Here is a 22,133-nt window from a genome sequence, read left to right on the forward strand (position 1 = left end):
CACTAGTCTCTCCTGGGAGCCAAGTCTTTGCTCTAATTTTAATGCATTTTCTTAGCTTTTCCTTAACTGTGACTAATTTGCGCTGTCAGGTGTGCCTTTTTTGAAGTTAAAAAGCATATCTCAAGTGCTGCAACCTCTAGCCAGAATATTTAAATTAGCGAATACCCACTGAAACCACTTCTCAAAGCCTGTCAAGTGAGGGGATGGCACTGAGATACCCTCACGCTCTGCTGAGCGATGGGTACAAGCAATCTCTGCTCCCACGGGAGCCTGGAGGCGATTCTTCCCGGGTGAAGCGCTGTTTGCTGTGCTGACCCCTCGCACCATTTGGGCTGTGCACAAACAGCACTCGGACTGTCAAGCACAGAACATTTCAAAGCCACATCTCAGCAAGTTTTATCAGTGGACTCCCCCTCCTTGAATCCTACTTACTTACTTTATTATTAATTTATTACAATATGTAACTTTCAAGACTATGGCTGTGTTCACATCTTGTATGAAATGATGATGACCATGATTTACAGGTGATCACACTGTAAAACCTCCATCCTCAGGCCACAGTGCCCTTTAGTCAAGGGTCAAAGTCTTTAGGAGAGCCCAGGGTCAGCACTTGGTGGGCTGGGATGGCTCCTAATTGCTGTTTAGCTGCTGCTTTCTCTGCTTCAGCTGATCCCTGAGCTCAGCACTGCTCGATGATCCAGGGGACAGAGAAATGAGAGAGTTAGAGGGACTCAGAAGCAGACAAAGCCTCAGCTGGGCAGCTCACCCCGCACAGCAGGTTTAATACGTAGGGTGGCCATACCCTCTGGTGCCCGTGACAGATGGAATAACACAGCATACCGAGATCACAAGAGCAATTCAGGCCACCTGCTCCCACGGCTACGAGGCCATGGGGGCCAGGCTCTGCCAAACCTGGGTAGGAGGTCTCTGAAATGTTGTTACAAGTAATTTAGGATGCTGTAGTAATGTCACAAGATGCTTAAGTGCTGCCTTCTGCATGTATTTTGGGACCAAGATGTCTGTTTTCACCCATGTGGTGACAAAGACCAAAAGGAGCTGCACTCTGTTACTTCAGTAAAACTAAGAAGAGTTTCGATTTAGGTATTCAGTGTTGTTTAATGTTGTATATTTGTATATGGGAGGATAACCAGGGATTTGGACAAGGGCCAGTGATGAGTTTGCACACGACTTACACTTAACATCAAGCATGTGACTTGCTGCCTACAAGGCGAGGTGTTGTTTGCACATAACTGTGTGGGCATTGTCCATGCAGCTGAGCAGAAACAAACGCTTGTGCATCTGTTTGCAAACATTAACCCTGCAGAGTAGGGAGGCTGATTCCACAAGAGCTGCATCTGTGGCAGCAACTATTAACTCCTTGAAAAGCACAAACATGTACAGATGTGTGTGACATAATTAGCATCATGACAATTAATGTTTTTCTACTGGGAATGTAGCCAAAGGTGGTTTTCTTGCTGTCTGCAGAAAGCTGTCAGCCCTTCTCTCTGTGTCCCTTTGCCAGAATTTATTTTCTCTAAGCAGGGAAGTAAAAAGCAGATTTTGCAAGTTTACCTTTCTATTCTTGCCTTTTGTCATGGAGATCGGAGAAAGTCCTGGGTGTTTCCGGCATCCAGCAACAACATGGGCAAGCTGAGCAAAAAACCCAATCAGCGCTGGATTGCAGTGGAAAAGGTTGTGTTTCGATGTTCTGTGCTGCTTGGAAAAAGACCATCAAAAAGAGTAAAACAGTTGTTATTTTTTACAGTCGGAGCATTTTCATTCTGTCTGATGAGAGCTGGGTCTTCCTGTCTTTCACTGATGCTGGCTGGAGTTTAATTGCTTATTTTCTGATCGGTTTCCTATGGACAATTGCAGATCCACGGCGCCTGATGGATTTGCCCCCATCTTTCCTTCTCTTGCTAATAAAGTTTAAATCTGTTTTCAGTCCAGTTTGACAGAAGGGCAAAATGTTGAGCAGAAGTTCATGCTACCTTTATGAAAATAGGCAGATGGATAGAAAATAAAGGATCAGTAAGCATACGTACTGAAGAAACTGGAAACTCATGTATCATTAGAGAATCCTGATGTTTGGGACGTCTTGTAGGTGCTTCTATTGTGGGAAAAGCTTCACTTGGTGGTTTTGCTTCTTTAGATATGGAAGCCAGAGCACAAGTCTTCAGGAAATCAGGATTCAGTGGTGCTGGTGCTCAAAAATTACTTGTGCAAGTTCTGGAGATTGCTAGAAAGGCTTCTTTGTGTAGCTGGTTTAAGAAACATTGCTCACAGCCATGGTGCTGCTTCCTTTTAGAAAAGATTGTCCGTGTGTCAACATCACATACTACAAATGCAATCTGATCTCTCAAGTAATTCATCTACTACTTACCCCTTTAATCAGAGGTTCTTGTAGCACTTTGCGTGTGGTAGGAAGTGATCCCCATGAGTAAGAGAAGCCTTCGCATTCTTATCATAGAATAGTTTGGGCTGGAAGGGACCTTCAAATCATAGAATCATAGAATGCCCTGAGTTGGAAAGGACCCACAAGGATCGAGTCCAACTCTTGTCCCTGCATATGACAACCCCAAAATTCACACCAGGTGTCTGAGGATGTTGTCCAGTCTCTTCTTGAATATTGACAGGCATATCCAGCCAACTACGAGGCTTTATCCTGAATGATCAGGTATAAATGCTCACAGCTGACAGCTAAGCCAGCTGAATTTCAACTTTTTTGCCAAGCAAAGTTCAAACCTGTGTCCAAACGGTAACATACTGGTCACTCTGATGCCACATATTTCATTAAAGATGCTTTCAATGCCGCTGCTTCTCATTCCTGCAATTGTAGCAAGTGGTGTTTGCCTTGTACCTATTGAACTTGGTCATGGGACCAAATTTAATCTGCAGATTATTTAGGTGTTTGTTAAGTGCTTGTTCTTAATATGAGAACAGCACAGCACTGCAATCTTGTTGCATCACACAGAAGTCGAATGCGTCACAAAGCATTAAATAATTCATGCTCCTCGCTCACATCTGTGGTAGGCAGGGAAATAGGAGATGATGTGTTTCAGCTTTGAGGAACGTGGCCAACATAGTGGGGCTGTGGAAATTGCTATAATAAATAATGGTCATAATATCTAAAAACTTGCATATGCATTTCAAATGTAGCTTTGTTTATTATGTAAATCTTTGGATAATGAAAAAGTAACCAAAAGGGTTGCTTTCAAAGTAATTTTCTGAGGTTTTGAATTCTGTGCAAGCTTGTGAATTTGTCCTGCAAACTTCTGTGTGTGCGAACTGGTTAGACTGGAGAAAATTCAATTGAGAAAAGTAGCAAAGATCTGGATTTTTTGCATTAAGCTCCTCATATGTTGAAGCCTGTTTGGTAAAACAGGCAGTGGACAGAGATTCCTCTTTCTGCAGCTGACCTGGCACACTCTTCTAAAGGAATTTGTGATATCTGAGCTTTGAAATGGTGAATATCACAGGAGTGCAAAATCCCCCAAAAGAGACATGCCAAGCTTTGCAAGAATTAATAGTTAAAACAATAAACGCCCAACGTCACCAGGGTTTCTGGCAAACTGGAGGCAAACAAAGTGCATTAGGCCAATTAGCAATTCTAGCCAAGCTATGTTTGCTCCCTTTCCAGACCTTTGTGGAGTCCAGAGCTTTGTGAAAACAGGATGGGTCATTAGTGACAATGGGGCCTTTGGTTGAAGTGACTTCCCGAGAAGGAGTCAGAGCTACAAACCCCTCTCTTTGCACATTTTACCAGAAGTTTTTGTGTGAGATTAAGTGGAATCACTTCCTCTCCCTCCAGCTCTGTCAATACTGGCTGCCTGAGCTGGGATCACACTAGGATGGTGAGGAAATCTAACCTGGAAGTAGGTACCTCATTATGAGTTGATGTTATAGCGGAGCTGATGTCTCAGCTCAGGCTGGGACATGTTGAGCACTCCCTGGCATCTTGGGAGCCTGGAAATCCCAGACACAAGGGTGGATGAGGTGTAGGTGACTGCAGCATCTGGCAGCCCTGGATGACAGATCTTATTTTAACTATTCTCTTGACCTAAACGCTAAGATTTGCCAGGTCCATTATGGACAGGAGATGGTCTGAATACGGCTCCTAGTGGTTAAAAGCACCCATGACATGTTTCATAAGAGCTTTCCTAGACTTTCAAAGCTCTTGGAAATTTGGATGAGCAACTCTTCCCTTTCACCAGAATTACCCATAGTAATCTTCCTTTTTTAAATTCGATTTTTCATCCTCACTAGAATGCTTGAACTTCCTCTGTAACGAGAAGGATAAACAACTGATAGAAAAGGGATGCAAACCCAGGGAGATGGCTAGTGCCATCACAGGATATTTTAGGCAAGTCATTTTGCCTTTTCCTTGCTGTTTCCCCATTTGTTCAACACTCTGCCTGTTGTGTGTTGGAATTTCAGTCACAGAAAATGACCTCATTTTGGCTGGAGCAATAAAAATCTGAAATGAAAAGGTAATCCCTGCCTCAAATTGCTTTTGAGGTGTAAGACAAGAAACAACAGATGGATACAGTCACGGAGGTGAATGTGAGCGGTACTGATCAGTGTGACAGGCAATCAGCACCGGGTATAAGCTGCTGCCAAGGCAAAAAAAATAACAATCATGATGGATTTGAGAAAAGCTAATGAGAGAGCTCTGTAAATATTTTTGTAAGCCCAAAGCATAAAAGAAAGCATGAAATTGATTGTTTTAACATCTAACAGTAACTAATTTGAGTAGTAAGGATGATAGCCATGAATTTGTAATGGAGGTTATGAAGGTTAATTCATGAGCATGTCTAAGTGTGTTTAAATACCGTTGAAGAGCAGAGTATTGTTAAATTAATAATTCCAGGGAAAAGTCTTAGAATCATTTTAAAGAAAGGCAGCACGATTTTAGACAGGCATTGAGGGAAGAAATTGGATGTCGCTTGGCCATAACCTTCTGATATGAGCAGAGGAGGTCATTAAGATGAAAATTGCCAAAGGGATTTCTTTTAGCAATTGCAGACTCTGCCATATCAGATTGGGTTTTATTTTCATTTGCAGTGGCTACAATACTGGTTGTGGCTTCTTTGACTTGAATACTAGTATGTGTTTTGATTTCAGGAAGTAAAAGATGCTTCACTGGGGATGAGAGAACCCATGTGTTGGCATAAAAGAATTAAAATACTCCGTGAGACTTACAGCCAGCACATTATTGTCAAAGCAGTGAGCTGCTCTCAGCACAAGTGAGGTAACTACAGCGAAGGAAGCATCGTATCTAAACCCAGCATTTCTCTTAAGCGTGTCTCAGTGCCACACAAAATTTGATTTTGAAACTATTATTTGGAAGAGAAAATAACTTCTAAAGGATTCCAACTTTTAATCTCACAAAGCTCCCACGAGTCATTTCCTGACACAGCCCCCTGACCCCGAATACTCTTGGTCTGCTGTCTGCAGTGAAAACAACTGTGGGGACCACTGTGAAAAAGACTTTGTATGAAGTTACAGTTATTTCTGACACACAATAGCAGCTCAAATGTGTTTCCTGAAAAACAGATCCTCTGGTTTTGTGTCCTTTTGAATTACCGCAAAGATTTTCTTATGATTTTTTTTTTTAAACTTACCAGATTTTCTCTGTCCTAGTTTTAAGAGTTGAACTTGAGGTTGTCAAATCGGATCTTTTTCAAGAAGGCTGTAGAAAGATCTTTTTAGTGTGATTTGTGCAAGACAATTCAGGCCTGAGCAAATGTGACCCCTCTGTGCCCCATTCCTGCCTAGACAAAAGCAGTCGCCTGCAGCTGTGTCCATCTTGCCCTCAAAGGATTTTTAAAATGCCACTTGACATGTTGAATGTAGTTGTATGAATATTTTCTGTCATTACCAGTTGAAATAACTCCTGCCTTCTTCTCATGACCTTCAGAGGAAGAACAGCATTCTTCCTCTTTCAGACAATTGTAAGTCTGATCGCCTTATACCAAAAAGGAAGTTTATGACATGGGAAGTATTTCCTTGTCCTTGAAGAGAGGTGGTGGGTTAGACGATCTGTGTAGACATCATAGGGAACTAATTTAATAAGTCTGAAGTTCTAGTTCAAGGCTAGCTCGGGCACGGGGACAGAATTTTTAGCATGGCCTGTTGTGATAGGACAAGAGGTGATGGGTTTAAATTAAAGGAGGGGAGATTTGGGCTAGACATGAGGAAGACATTTTTTACAGTGAGGTTGGTAAAACACTGGCCCAGGTTGCTCAGAGAGGTGGTGGATGCCCCAACCCTGGAAACATCCCAGGCCAGGCTGGACAGGGCTCTGAGCAACCTGAGCTGGTGAAGATGTCCCTGCTCATGGCAGGGGTGAGACTGGATGAGTTTCAAAGGTCCCTTCCAACCCAAAGTGTTCTATGATTCTATTCTGTGGTTCTATGAGCTCCCTCTGTGATTGTGGACACACGCGTTAGGGTATTTTATCAAGTCAAATTCTTTTAAGTCTCTGTGAAACCTAAACCAGGATTCTTGAGTCTCAGTAAAAATCAAACAGTTTATCCAGAGAATCTGGAACTAGGCCTACCAAGAGTTAAGCGACAGTGAACAAAAGAGGCTGGGGTTTTCTCAGCTGGAACATACTGCACAGAAAAAGGAAGATAAAAGGAGTACTTGGTGGTGAGGGAAACCCCGATCTCAGTTGTAGGAAACAGTTCACCCTGAGTAGGCCTTTTGTAGAAGACAGGACCTTGATTTCAGTCTCTGCACATGCTGGCAGGGAACAAATAATCACAGCGTTTTGTCCTGTTATCAGCAGTATTAGGGAAGTCCACAGCTCACCAGCATTTTAGCTGATTTCTGTTTTTCAGAGACAGGGTAAGTTATTTTCCCCCAAACTTCCTCAGAGATGTCTTCGGCTGCCAAGAAGCCATCATGGCCATACAACTGCAGCTGGAGAGACAACATTTCCAGACATTTCTCTTAAGCCGCTTCAAACTCAACATATAAAAACATAATCAAAATCAGTAGCTACTTCTGAACTTCATTGCCTCCTTTAGGATGTGCTTACATTCCAAAGAAAGAATGAAACACAAAGGTATGCTCTTAATTTCTGCTAAGATAAAGATAAGTCAGCTGGGGTTTTAATAGTGTGAAGGGGGTTGGGTTTATCCTCAAATTTCCCTTTTAAGTTTACATTTACTACCAAACCAGGTTAAAAACCTCACAGTTGACATACTCATGGCGGTTTTAGCTCAAATTGTCCATATTTTCAGTTGTCTTATTTGTGAAATGGTTGCTTCTTACCTGTTCCTTCATGGCATGTTTATGAGTTAACACGCAAGACTTGAAAGAAGTCCTTGTTTATTAAATTTGAAGATCAGGAGTTGCATAAAATAGAACAGAGGTAACCACCTCCGTACATCTGGCCCAGCCTCTTACCTGTCCTGTTCACTGGGTTTGTTTGCTTTGAACAGATGGAGCAAGGTAAATAAGCTGCTTAAAAACAAATCCTGTGGAGCTATTTTACCTGCTTTTTCAGCACAGAAGGTGAAACGAGGAAGCAGACAGCTCAGGTCCTGAAAGCCAAGAAGTGATGGCAGCCAACACTGTTTGCCTGATAGAGAAGAAAGCAGCGCACTGATTTTTCCCATGCGACATCACAGAGGTGAGTGATGGTAAAGAGAGGTGCAGATACATGTATTTTATTTATAAACTAGAGGAACCAAATAACATAATTACTACGAATCATATGGAAAATGCTGCTGGTACTATTCAACATGAATGGGCTGGCAGGGAAGGGAAATCCAGTTTGTTATTTTTTGTTCATCTGAACCGTAAACGTTGGACTAATCTTTCAGGCAGCATCATTTGCTAGTTTTAGTAACTTGTTAGCAATCAAAAACAGGTGAAAAAAACCCTATATAATTTGCAACTTCTTAATCATTCCCATCTAAGCTCTAAATGCACAGATGACATAGGTGTGAGATTTTTTTTCCCCTCATTTATAACCGAAAAGATGCAGATGTGCAAATGCTTCTTGAGAAATTTGCCAACTTCCTGTATGTATTTATTAGTTATTCTTGTGTGTCTGTACTCTTATTAGGATAATTAAGCTGAGATTTATCACATTGGTCTGTAGGTACCAGCTGAAGCAAATAAACTGAAATTCACTCTAAGCTTCTTCTCTTCTCAGCGGTGTCTTCATCCCACTGGTAGTTTGAATCCTGGTGTAAGTTGCTCCACAGTTGCTACGAGCTCAAAACCAGCCGATCCTCTTTATATACTGCTGTGTGTAAGCAATATCGACATGCCTGGAGCACAACAGGATAGAAGGGAAAGTCTTGCTCTGGTCTGCTAACACATAAGTTAGTGGCAGTAATGCTCAGAAATTCAAATGCTTGTGGAACATCTCTTTGCAGAGTTGGTAACTTCACAGAATCCCAGAATGGCTGGGGTTGGAAGGAATCTCTGGAGGTCAACCAGTCCAACCCACCGGCTAAAGCAGGTTCACCAGAGCAGATCACACAGGAAGGTGTCCAGGTGGTTTGAATGTCTCCAGAGAAGGAGACTCCACATCCTCTCTGGGCAGCCTGGTCCAGGCTCTGGCACCTCAAAGGAAAGAAGTTTCTCCTCATATTCAGATGGAACCTCCTGTGCTTCAGTCTGTGCCCGTTGCCCCTCATCCTATCATTTGGCACCACTGAACAGAGTCTGGTCCATCCTCTTGACACTCACCCTGGAGATATTTATAAACATTGATGAGATCCCCTCTCAGCTTCTCTTCTCCAGCTGAACAGCCCCAGCTCTCTCAGTCTCTCCTCATAAGAAAGATGCTCCAGACCCCTCAGCATCTTCGTAGCCACTGGACTCCCTCCAGTAATTCCTCATCCTTCTTAATCTGGGGAGCCCAGAACTGAACACAGGACTCCAGATGCGGCCTCACCAGGGCAAAGCTGAGCGGGAGGAACAACCTCCCTCGATCCGCTGTCACACTCCTCCTAATGCACCCCAGGTACCACTGGCCTCTTGGCCACAAAGGCACATTGTTGATTCATGGTCAACCTGTTGTCCACCAGAACTCCCAGGTCCTTCTCTACTTGGGTGTAGTCTTGGTAGACAGGGAACATCTGGTTACAGAGCAACAACTATTGTCTCGTGCCACTGTTGCACACACCACTACTACTCAAAATCAGAGCTTTACATCTTTCTTTGCCCTTTCATGGTCTGCATCCAGGATATTTGCACATACAGACAGGTTCTTTCCAGTAGGACCTTGCCTGTCTATGACGTGTCACAAATAGCTGTCATATCTGTCATATGAAATACATCAATAGTAATATAGCATTTCCTTTTTCTCCTCCAGGGAAAGTCATGTTTCCATCCACATTTTTTTACCAACTCACCTCCTGTTTTTTTCCTATTATTCACATGGAGCTAGTGCTGGTACATGTTGCAAGAAGGGGTGGCTAGATTTGATGTTGTGAATCTAATGTGAATTTAGTGTGAATCTAATGTGATCTAATGTGATCTACTGTGATACTTAATTTGGCTTTGCTGATTCCTTAGCTGTCATGTAATTGCTCTGCAGCTGCTAAATTTTGGAGCTTTGCTTTTCTTTGATCTGTAAGTGCCAAGGTTTGAAACCTTCAAAGCTTTAACCAACATATACAGGATAAATGCTCCAAAGTACTCACTAGTAAATGTGTGCAGCCTTTTCCCAAGCTTGTATTTCCTTATTCCTTCCATCCTCCGTGCTTCAAGAAGTACTTTTTTTCCTCCTTCTGGAAAAAAGTGGACACTGGTGAGAGCAGGGGATTAAAACCTACAAAGAAAATAGCTGCAGAGAGAGAAGGAAGGGAGATAAAAACAACTCCTGCTTACCTTTGTGTGTGAAACCCATCAGTCTTTCAGTTTGGAGTAATTAACACTGGTTTGCCATCTCTGGTATTGCCTTACTACTGGGTTTTCATGTTTTACTTAACCCTGTTGAGAAACAGTCCGTGTTACATTTATGTATCATGTTTGTATTTATTCACCCAAAAGATCAGCAATGAAGGCAAAGAACTGAAATTGATAATTGAAAGTGTTTCCTAATTAAATTAGGAAATTATTAAATGGTTTGAGTGATGTTAAATGATTTAAGTAGCCTGTCTAACTGTAAATAGAAAAGCCTTGCTGCAAGATTTTCTTTCACTCATATTTTCCTCAATATCGTATACAAAATATAGTAGCATTGAAATCTTAGCATTGTTTCAATGATTTCATAAGGAGATCCAGGTTTACAGTTGTAGCATATGAGACACATATTTTTATACGTTAGCATTTTATTCTGTAAGGGGCAGAGTGCAACACTTTTTGAACTCTGCTGGGCACAGGTTCAAGGGATTCAGTAGTGGTGGAGATCTAGTACAATCATTAGAGGGCATATCCTGATGCCTTTATGCACTTGAATAAATCCCGCTATGAATTCTATAGTGTTGTTCTTGTTTTCAAAGTCATCAGGGCAATTGCTTGTAAAATTCAATACCTGCTGTGGTGGGTTTGACCTGGGCCAGTTGTCAGACCCCCACCCCTTGTTGTCAGACTCGCTCACTCCCCCTCCTCAACATGATCGGGGGGTGGAAATAAGATTAAAAAGCTCACAGGTCAAGATGAAGACAGAGAGATCACTTAGCAATACTGTCATGGGCAGAACAGACTCAACTTGGAGAAAACTAATTTGATGTATTGTCAATTAAAAATGTAGCAGGATGGTAAGAAACTAAGATAAAACTTTAAAACAACTTTTCCTCTCTCCCCGCTATTTCCCAGGTTTAACTTAATTCTTCCATTCCCAATTCTTCTACCTTCCTGCTCCCCATCCAGCACAGGGGATGGGGAGCAGGGGTTGTGGTAGGTCCATAACACTTCATCCTTGCTGTTCCTTCCTCCTCATGCTCTTCCTCTGCTCCAGTGTGGTGTCCCTCCCACAGGATACAGTCCTTCACAAACTTCTCCAGTGTGGGTCCTTCTCATGGGCTGTCATTGTTCAAGAACTGCTCCAGCGTGGGTTGTTTTCATGGAGTGCAGTCCTGCAGACTGTTCAAGTGCAGGTCCGCCATGGACAAGTCCTGCCAGAATACCTGCTCCTGCATGGGTTTCTCTCCACAGGGCCACAGCTCCTGCCAGGAGTCTGCTCTGGCATGAGTTCTCCATGGGCTGCAGGTAGATCTCTGCTCCAGCTGGGTCCTCCATGGGCCAGAGTGGGACAACCTGCCTCACCATGGTCTTCTCCACAGGCTGCAGGGGAATCTCTGCTCCGACACCTGGAGCACCTCTTCCCCCTCCTTCTTCACTGACCTTGGTGTCTTCAGCATTTTTTCTCTCACATTTTTCTCACTCCTTTTATTGGAAAGCTGGTTGGAGTTGGCTCTGTCTGATGCAGTGGTAGCCCTTGGCCTCTTCTCACTGAGAACACCCCTGGACATGGACACCTGATACACTTGCTTTTATAAAATGTAGAATTGGAGGTCTCTAGCCCAATCCCCTGCTCAAAGCAGGTGTAACATGCAAATGAGATTAAGTTATCCAGGAATGGGCATTTCACCACCTCTCTTTGTCAATTAAAGGAAGAAAATCTGGATGGGTAAATGATTGCAAGAGTGGAGATTAGAGCCTAGTTTGCAATTCGGACTTAGCCATTACTGGGGGTGGCTGGATGCCATGAAATCAGTACTGTGTTTGATGACAAATCAGTATTGGCATCCACACAGTTTGCAGTGGCAAGTGTTCACGTAACAGCAGTAACAGCAGTCATCGTCACAGCCACCATTAAGTGCTTCCACTCTGCCTTGGGGCAGAATATGCAATGAGGGTAAGGAAAGATGGAGAGTGAATGTCCCCTAAGGCAAAGACTATGAGTTTATACTGCATTTAAGCCAACTCTGGATCCTGATGGGTTTAGGTATCACTGGAGAACAAGGACTAATGACTTCTGTAGGAGTCATTTTGAGCTCCATCGCCAAAGGTAAGGGTCACGCAGTCTGTAGAGAAAAACATGTGTAACTGAAAAAACGGACAACCCGACCCTGTTTTTTTGACAGAAACCTTGAATGTTCCCCCAATGCAAATCAGAAAATATCTTGTAATGTGACAAAAGGAAATAATGATTCATTGGGTATTTCAATCAAGCTTTTGAGTGGCGCTACAGAATGAAAGCAACATTAGCAAATGTTAAGCTCTGAAATCAGAGGATACCTATAAACCTTCTTTTTCGGGATAGTTCAGGGTGACCGTTATTGCGATGCGAATAGTGTCATCCTAAGGAGTGAGGACAGACGGCTGGCTGAGACCAAGCACTTCCTGGCATGGGAAACAGGATGAATAGGTGAAGGAGAAGACCTGGGCTAGAAAACTCATGGGGAAACCATGAAGAGCTGGGCTTGCTCTTTCTGCCTGGAACAGAATGGGAAAGTAGGAGTCAGTAGCTGTGGTTTATGTGCTGGCAACCTCTGAATCCTCTTCTCACCTTCTCCCTGTTCCTTGCTGGCAGCTGGAGGGGTAAGCACAGCTTTTCAGAGCTCTGCCATGGACTGCAGAAGTATCCATGGGTGTTTTGTTATCAGAGACCATGTGTTTGGAGCTGGATTTGCTGTCTGAAATGAGACCTGTAGTGAATGATAATAATGGCAAAACATTGCTTTATGATATGAGTGAGATGCAGTTAGAATTAATACAAAAGCAAAGCTGCTAATTCGGCATATTTATGCAATCACTTGTCTGGAGGATGTAGCTCTTATATTTAAGTTCTGATATATATTTTAACTTAGCAGAACTGAACACCATCTGTACACAGAGAATAAAACCAAAACAAGCCCGTGATGCTTGGCTGTTGGTTCTGAAAGCTCTTTGGAGAAAATACTGTGTCATAGGTCTGTAGCATCAATGGTGTTTCAAGCCCCCCTGGGGTATTCAGATATTACGAAAATAAATCGGAGCACAACAATATTAGTCCTGGGGACTCAATACTTGGCTCAGTGCTGAATTACAGATTCTGCTTAGTACCAAAGCTTTTGTGCTGTTAATGTTTAAGGTTTGCTTTTTGGCTGAGCCGAAAAACAAAAGGCTTTGCTGTTGTTATTTCACAAGATTTAGACAGGTTCAGATCACTTGGAAACTCAGTTTGAGGGTTGCTTTCTCCCAAACAAAATTTACTGCCTTTTTAAAGATGTTAATTTTGAAATAAATGCAGTATTTATCACATATTGTTAAGATACACTGCAGCACCACGCCCTGCAGCACTTTTCTCAGCACTGCTTTATTAACAGCTTCTTTGATTCCTTCCCAGTTAACTCAGATCAGTCTTATTGCAGTAATTCTAAAGATTCCATATTAAGATTCAGGTTTTGCTCCACATCAAGAGACTAAAAGTTTCTGCACAGGACGTAAATGAATTACTTTCTTTGCTTTGAAATCTTTATCATAATTACATGATTTGCAGGGGTAATCACGCATGTCATTATGACGAAGTGATCATATCTTGTTCAAGTCAGTCAGCGCTCTACTGGTGCTGCAATATATTGGCAGCAAATTGCTGTAGGAAAGCTTCCATGAAAAATCTTGTTAAATCCAGGGAAAAACCCAAGGAAATATGAATCAAATAACAGACTTGGCAGGAAAATCTGTTCATAGATTCATTCATTAACTCCACTAGCATGGAGTTAAACACACAATGCTGCTTTCCTTTCTTATAACAATAGCCAAGGAAAAATAGGAAAGATACAAGAAATTGTGTTGAACCAACATTTACTAGAAGCGCATGCTCTGGTCATTAAAGACACATGGATTCTATCATCGTATGATCAACTTTTTGACCTATAAGCAGCTTGCACTGCCTGAAGAAAGGCCTGAAAGGGAATGCCTCATGTGGTTGTGCCAAACTACCCATTCCTGGCATGCTTTAAAAATTACCTCTCTTTTGCTGCAATATGGGACAGTGTGGAATGATTTAGTTCACCATTTATATTAATCTCACTCTCAGCCATGTTTGGGGAAAGGGCCACAATGCAATCTGCTCAAAGATGTAAAGCAGCTTTCTTTAAAAGCAGTGGCAGAACTTTAACAAAGAAATACCAGAAAGCAATGAGTTGTTGTTGCCGTGCAGTTATCTGCATGCCTTGGATCAGTGCCCTGCTCTGTAGGATTAAAGAGAAGAAAAGCAGTTCATAGTTATGTGCTTAAGTATTTTCAAGTTCCTTACACTGATGTATACAAGATGTTATTACCACACTGGGAGAAATGGCTCCTACCCTGAGGCACTTACGGTCTAAGGTTGCAATGCAATAAAGAGTTGTGTGGGCTTGATCCTGAGGAAGAAATTGAGGGCTGAAAGCTTAATTTTAGAAAGGATGCAGCAAGTGAACTTGTCAATACATAACACGTGGATGAGAACAAAAGTTTTTTAAGCCTTTGGTCTGCATAACCTGAAAACTCCAAAATTCTGTCTCTTTTAGCCAGGACTTTAAAATAAACACTGGCCTCTGTGAAAGAGCTAATAAATTTGTTTCCAGCCCTAGCTTGGGTTGTATCTATTTTTAGTTTTTAATACAAATGTACTTAATACAAGCTCTGAAAATACTCTGTATTTTTATATTACATAATTTACCCTCAGGACGTTAACAGTTTTGGTGACAATATTAAAGAAGCTATAAGCAGTGTTTTCTGAGTCACTGCTTCTCTTGACGCTTTCTCAGCTCACATGACAAACTATTTTTCCGGTCTAAAACTCAATAATTGCCTTTGCATTCACAATAACTCTGGGTAAGTTACAAAACTCTCGTTTTGGACAACCACCATGAGGACTCTTGTAACATATTACAGAAGTACTTGCCAGCTGACACTGTGTGTGCTCTGCAAACACAGAAAACCAAGAGCCACCTTCAGAAAGATCATCTTATGCTGAGAAGGCCAGAGTTGTCATCAACAGTTTGCACTTTCTGACACTTGCAGTTAATCTTTGTGGATCATGAACCTACTTTTATAATTTTCAGTCTTTGCCATTTTGTCAGGTTACGTTACTTCACCAAATTCAAATGTTGTATTTTGGCGGCTTTCTCCACTAGAAGATTTGAGGTAAATCAACTCTGTAAAATTCTCCAAACACCAAAAAAAGATCAATTGAAATAAGGAAAGACAGCATTAGATTCAGCTGTACCAGAAAAACAAAACAAAACAAACAAAACTAAACCAAACCAACCAACCAACCAAACCAAAAACCACCTAAATGGCTCTAAAAATTATTTCTTAAAATAACTTTGATGAATAATTCGCATTTGGAGATGAAGTATTCTCTCTGCTTTTCAACTAACTGGACACCCTCCAGAAAACGGAAAGGAGGGATAATCAAGAAGTATAAAAAACAAGACAGTGGGGACACGCTGTCAATTAAGTTTTCCAACCCCAAATTTGGCAAATCGTTTTTTTTTTTTTTAATATTAGGAAAAGTGCAACACAGAAAACAAGCACAGGCTATTGAGTGGTGTTTGTACTGCTGCGAGTTTTCTTTATAGAGCCAGCTGTGCAGAATCCCCCTTGGCCGTGTGGCAGCACAGCATAACCGCTTTCATGATCGAAGTTGCCTCATGATGTCCTCATGCAAATCAGGGATTTTGAAGCAGTAAACGGGAGTTACTTATTTACGAGAAGTTATGTTCTGTCCAGTTTCAGTCATACGTGATACAGCAACATGTGCCTAATTGGTATATTTGACGTGTCGGGCAACATCTAAATGTACTTCTTTTATAGCGATACAGAAATACACCTAAAATACATTATATATTTAGCCATGCAAATGGTTGAACTTTGTTCACTGTCTGCTGCACTTTTAGATCTCCAAGGCCCCTTGGATGCAAATAAGACAATATAGGCCTAATTAATTATAGACTAAAAGACAAATGTTGTTTAGAAGGGACCTTTGGTGGTCTTTAGTCCAACCCTTTGCTCAAAGCAGTGATAACTTTAAAGTTAGATCTGGCTGCCCCGCTTCTTATGCAGCCAAATTTCAAAAATTTCTGAAGAACAAGATTATGCTGTCTCTGAACCAGCAGTTTTCAACCAACTTGTGGTCCACCTATCTAGTCCGTATCTTCCTAGTTTGCCTACAAGGATGGGAGTCTGTGTTGCACCTTGTGAGAAGGTAAATGACATCTGTTTCAACCCACTCCTCCACAGGGTCGGCACGCAGGTCAGTAAGGCGATTGCCCTCGGTGAACCTATGCGCACCACTTCCAGGCACCTTCTGTCCCTTCTGTGCTTAGAAATGATTTTCTTGAGCTCTTGGCTCCACAATGTTGCACTGCCTGCTAGAGAACGAGAAGCATCAGCATGAACTGCTGTCAAGTTAGAATGGCCTCACATTATACATAACTATACTGTCCCGTGTCTATGGTTTCTTTTCTTTTTGTGTTTACATTAGGCTGCTATAAAGGATACTCGCCGTATGCTGCTCTTCTTGATGCATTTTTTATCTGGGGGTAAACCAAGGTCGCTTGGAAGGTAAACATTTTATACGGAAAATACAACTGCTTGGTATTCTGGTTGGATCCAAAGCTGAATTAATCTTCTTCAACAGCCTTGTAATGTGAATATTTAAAAATGAACAATCTTATCATATTTAAACAGTTCCCAAGCTTAGAGAAGATTGGGGTTTATATAACTAAGTTAATTTTATTTATATATGCTGTTTTTTTTCATACAGTGAGTGATATAAGGGCAGCTACAAAAAGATCAAGAGGGAAAGTGTTTGGCTTTTAATATGTTTCACTAAGCTAACATTAAATACTGGTGAAGTTTACCATATCGTACTTTTGTTGAGCTATGAACTGCTGATAGGTCTTTTCCAACACAGTGGAGCATCTCAAGAGATTCTTCAGATTCCAGTGGCAAAACCAAGTTTACTTTATTATTAAAAAAAAGGCAGTTCATAGTTGTGAACTATTACATCTGTGTTTATGTACTTTAAAGTTTCTTACATTGACATGTACAATAAATTATTACACAAAAACTGTTTGACCTGAAATTTTGTTTTTTGTATCTGACTATCTTTGCTCACTAATTGACCTTTCCTCTCTCGTCTCACCACTTCAGTAATTCTGAATCTGCACCACTTGCCAGCACTGCAATAAAAAGAAATATGGTACGAAGTCTTGATGCTACTATAAAAGCAGCTGCAAAATCTCTTTGGCTGCCTGAGAGTGTGCCAGATGGAAGTATAATAAATGTCATATCAAGCAAGTCAGATTTGAGGGACTTGTTATGCATCCCGCATATCTAAATGCTAAAACTGAGCCTCGAGTGACTAGATTCAGGAATAAGCTCTTCTGTAGCCTCAGGAATATCTCACAATATCTACAATGCAAAGTGTTTCTAATATTCAGAGCACTCACATTGGTCTGGTTCTTTGCCAAGACCTGACAGCTTAATGTTGGTACATTTCTCTAGATGCAGGGGCTGTGATAAAGTTCAGCTTCTTTTTTTTTTGCCCCTCCCAGGACTTTCAACAGACTTTTTTTTCTTCAGAAAAATAGAACTACAGCCTATCAGAAATATAAAGACTATGAGGAATAAGTGTTGCATTAACACCCAAAGCTATTTCCTTGGGCCTCAGTTATCCCATCACAAAACAATTATTAGAGTTAAATTGAAAGGTCATTGACTGTACAACTGGCTGAGGATTTTCCTCCTGTGGAGACAACAAATCCCATCTGGTGATAGGTTGTAAGAACTGGTCCTTTGCTACTGTTTTTCTGTAATGTTAGTGAAATATGTCTATGTTCAGTCTCTGAGATTCACAAAATAACCAGTTTTAAGTGTTCTAAAAATAATTTTTATCTCAGAAAAGAACTTAATTTACAAATAAAGGCCTATCAAAAATTATTACAAAATTTGGAAATCCAAGTTGGGATGGAAACTGATATAACTCATGGTATAGATGTCCTCTGACAACAAAACAATAGACTAAAGTATTTCAACTATATTTATGTATTATTAAAGGCATACATGCTAAATTACAGTCAATGTTGCAAAAAAAATGGTCTTCTGTTATACCACAAACGATGGCAGCACAAACCAGACAAGCCAAGTAAAAAAGAAAGAAGATGCAAATGGAACCGTTAATAGATGCAAAGATCCATGAACTGTCCTCCTTCCCCTTTAAAACATTTATGCTGGACCTGGTGACTTTTTACAGAATAATATTGGAGTCAGAGTCATTGTACTCAGTTGAACAATAAAGAACTCTCATAGCAGGTTTTTGTAGCATTATTAAGAAAGGGAATAAATGTCTGAGACACCGAGAGAGGAATTTTAAGTCTGTGCAGGGCTCTAGTTTGAAAATGATGTTTCAATTTGCATAGTCAGTTACCAAGTGGTTGCTTCGTTGCTTATATCAGTGTAAATTTAGAATTTGTCTTTTTCTGCAATGAAATAAATGTTGTATCTGCCAATAAAGATCTTTCTCTGCAGATTCAGGGAATTCTCCTGCTTCATGATTTTGGAAGCAGGAATATAAAATGAGAAATGCTGAAGTTGCAGAGAATACATTACACTGACCTCCTTGAGTTTTGTTCAAAACAAATCCTTCCCCCTATGAATGACCTTGTTGATAAGAACTGATCTTAGAGGCAAAGGGTTCAAAATCCTGAGGTGTGGTGATATTTCATGGACTTCTAAACTGCGAAGATACATATTAGAGCATCATACTTCATTCTGTAGTCCCTGTCTTCTCTTTGGCTAGAGCATACAGTTCTTACCAGACAGAATAAATACTTCTTATCTATGCAATCTCACTTAGCAGAGACACAAAAATGTATATTCCTGTGACCCATGCAGTGGAAGGAAGCAGTGATCTAAGTTTCAGTTCTCACCTAAAGATACTGCTGTGCAACAACCTTCATCGTAAGCGAAAGAGAGGATATTGAACTCAGCAATGTATCAATAAACCTGCACAATACATATGATGTCTATATTCAGTTTCAAAAGGAAATTCCTGCAGTCCTTATACACATGACAATGAAACTCTGCAAGAATTCATGTACGAAGTCCTGAGTTAGACTGCGTATAGTTCTTAGCGCTATTGGAAAAGCTATATCAATAAAAATCAGCACCCAAATAACATGTCAAATAATCACAATATTTTGAAACTCCCTAAGTCACTCAGGCCCTTTACAGCTTACAGTCCTAGAGCTTCTGGAGGCCAAATTCCTTTCTCAGCTTTACCTCAAAGCTGTTGTTATCAAGTGGTCTTATCATGTCATTTGGGAGGGAACATTAAAGAGTTGAGGACTCAGTCCTATATCATGGACACCAAAGATAAAAGAAGACATAGGCGTGAGGGAAGATGATGTGATGAAGATACATTGAATGGCTTCACTATTACACAGGCGGGGACTCTTTTCAGCTCCTTCATCCCTGAGAGCAGTTTCTCAGGGGTCCCATTCACTAATTCACTAATTTCACAACTGAAAGTTTGCTCTCCTCAAATTCAGGGTCCTGACTCTGCTCTTCACCTGGCCCATATCCCTGAAGACTGAGATATTCATAATATATGTGTCTGTAACTCAACAAGTCACTCTGAGCAACCTTCAGGGCTGATGGAGAGCAACTCAACCATTCCCATGCAGTCTACAGCACGATTGCCATTGGCAGTTCCTAATTTACAGCACTAATTTGAAAGAGGTCAGGGAAGAAGTTTAGAGATGATTTTGAAAGGCTGTATTATTATCACTCATGAGATTTCAAGAGTGACCTTGTTAAACCTTGAGCCAACTCAAGGCTTCTCATCTAACTAGGTAGGTTATATTTTATAAGCAAGATGGCATCAAAGAAACACATGACTTGTACAATTATTTTCTCCTCTTAACAGAGGCAGTCTGGCTAAAATATAAAAGATGACCTTGGAAGGTCTGTTCCAACCCCAACTATTCTGTGATTCTATTTGGAAGCTGAAGCAGATTTCTATGTCAAGGGAATAGTTAATTATTGAGGTAAGGCCCTCAGGTCTGAAAACGCCTTATCCATGTTCAGGATATATCAAGATCAGCAGTTTTTTTCTGCATATAGCTCTAAGGAGCTGAGAACCACAGCAGACAGTTGACAAACAAACAAACTTGTATTGTATTTGTGACCTCACAAAAAGAAAACACATGATAGAAGCCAGCATTGCTTCCTCAGCTCATAAATTTTCTTAGGAAAAGATTGATTTAACTACATTGATTTTTTCGCAGAACAGAGGGATTATTCTCTATGTGAGTTATTTTGTCTCTTATCAGTGACCCCATAGCAGATTTCCTACCCCCAGAGTTCTTGAAATTGTATCAGATTCACATTAGTACCTTTCATCTTGTAGTTCTGTTTCAATAGTAAGTTCAGCATACTATTGCTTCGGGGGCTGCATTAATTATGAACAGAAATCATCCAGTATTTATCATTGCAGATAGCAGAGAAATCGGAAACTAATGATACAGATTAATTAACTACAGGGTGACCTGGATTGCTTAATAGCTTCGCTTCATTTGTAATTTTCTTTTAATGTGGTCAAATGCTAGGTCGTAGTCATAGATCAATGAACATAAGGTGCAGGACTGTCATGTTGGAAGTAATAACCCTAACAAAACCGTACAGGGTTACAGTGGATAACCCATTAAACATTACACCCTTTTTGAATGATTCTTGTATTGGTCTTTCTCTGTTTTAATTAGGTGGAGAAATAAGTTAGAAATAGCAAATTGACTTCCCACTGCATATTCAGCAATAGTAAAACTTATTTTTGGTGTTCATAATCCAAAAAGAATATTGGGAAAATTTTGAAAAGGTTGAGAAAAGATGCACACAAGTGATTAGGAAAAAGAAAATTAAAAATATGAGTTCTATAACCTCTAAAAAATAAATTGGAATTAATTATCTTGAAGTCTGCAGTCTTTTAGTAGTAAAGATTCTGTTCAAGCAGCAGGCAAACCATAACATGAGCCAGTGGCAAAAAGCTAAGCTGAACAGTTAAACAGAAAATGAGACGCCAAACTTTTATCAGTGACAGTAATTCCTATTGCAGGAACTCCTGGCATCACCCAGGAGTTACAAATTTAATACAGGAATCACTCCAATTCTATGGATGGGGCTAAACAAATTAAACAAGATGATTTTAACAATCCCTCATGGCCTTAAAGTTCATTAACATAAATCTCTGAGGCTATGATTGTCTTCTGTCACTTTGAAGAAGTGATCCTTGAACTTCCAGGTTTTCAAGAGCTTCCTTCTTGTAGTCGGTGTTATATAAACATACTTTCCTATATTCTGCATTTGTGATTTCCTCTAAGTAAGTTATTTGAGAACACCAGAAGCCATATAGTCCTGAGCTTTACCACCACAAGAATGCATAAAATCCCCATGAAGAACACACCTCGTGTTTCTGACGTTCTTCATACTTTTTGCAGAAGTCTCTTCTGAACCCCGAACTGAAAACAGACTCGTGAAAGCCTGGAGCCATTTATATTGGGTTTGTTTTGTTTTTTTTTTTTAATTACGTGATCTCTTGTCCACAGAAAAAGTTTGTGGCTGTGATGAAACTATGTCTCATACCTTCAGTTTCAGAGAAACTGTCGTCTACAGTCTCAGGTCCCAGGGGAAAACACATTTCTCTCAGTGAAAAATCTACACAGAGCCAATACATACAGAGTGACTCATTGCCTGTTTAGATTAAACAGCTCAATTAGAAGTCCAGGAGTCCCCTATGTTGTTTCTCTGTTGTGCAGGCAGCTCCCACAAAGAAAAGCACCACACAGTCTGCAACCAGCTCTGTGCTTACAGTTCACTGAAACTATGACCCGTGATAAAAATAAGACTCTTTATTTAGTTGCAATGATATACTGTCACCTGCTGAGTCACCTGCAGCAAACAGGAGGGAATGGCACCGCTTATCAAAGCACCAGGTCATGACTTCACCCACCTCTGAAGGGCAGCCCTGAGGCACCTCAGCTCCTCCGGGCCAACGGCCCCACCGGGAAACCAGCCCGCTGCTGAACGGGATTAAAATAAACTCCCCTTGGGGTCGGGAAGCGGTTCTACCAGTAAAAGTTAGAGATGATGTGAGGGAGAAGAGAGAGGAGAGAAAGACAACTGGGCAG

General features: G+C 40.9%; 2 long non-coding RNA genes across 3 annotated transcripts; one reads left to right on the forward strand and one right to left on the reverse strand.

Annotated features, from left to right (window-relative positions):
• The first annotated feature begins 6,655 nt into the window (after positions 1 to 6,655).
• On the forward strand, positions 6,656 to 18,149 carry LOC135578714 (uncharacterized). Of its 2 annotated transcripts, none has more exons than XR_010470812.1 (3): positions 6,656 to 7,072; positions 7,452 to 7,642; positions 8,171 to 18,149. It is a non-coding gene; the product is annotated as an uncharacterized LOC135578714 (long non-coding RNA). The 2 variants fall into 2 exon arrangements; XR_010470813.1 differs by having other exon boundaries at positions 7,517 to 7,642.
• Positions 9,641 to 22,124, reverse strand: LOC110360332 (uncharacterized). Its single transcript, XR_002416145.2, has 3 exons — positions 21,956 to 22,124; positions 9,859 to 9,960; positions 9,641 to 9,758 (listed from the first exon to the last, which is right to left on the reverse strand). It is a non-coding gene; the product is annotated as an uncharacterized LOC110360332 (long non-coding RNA).
• Between the last annotated feature and the right edge of the window lie 9 nt (positions 22,125 to 22,133).

Source organism: Columba livia, chromosome 2 (genome assembly GCF_036013475.1).
Source record: "Columba livia isolate bColLiv1 breed racing homer chromosome 2, bColLiv1.pat.W.v2, whole genome shotgun sequence".
Taxonomy (NCBI): Eukaryota; Metazoa; Chordata; class Aves; order Columbiformes; family Columbidae; genus Columba; species Columba livia.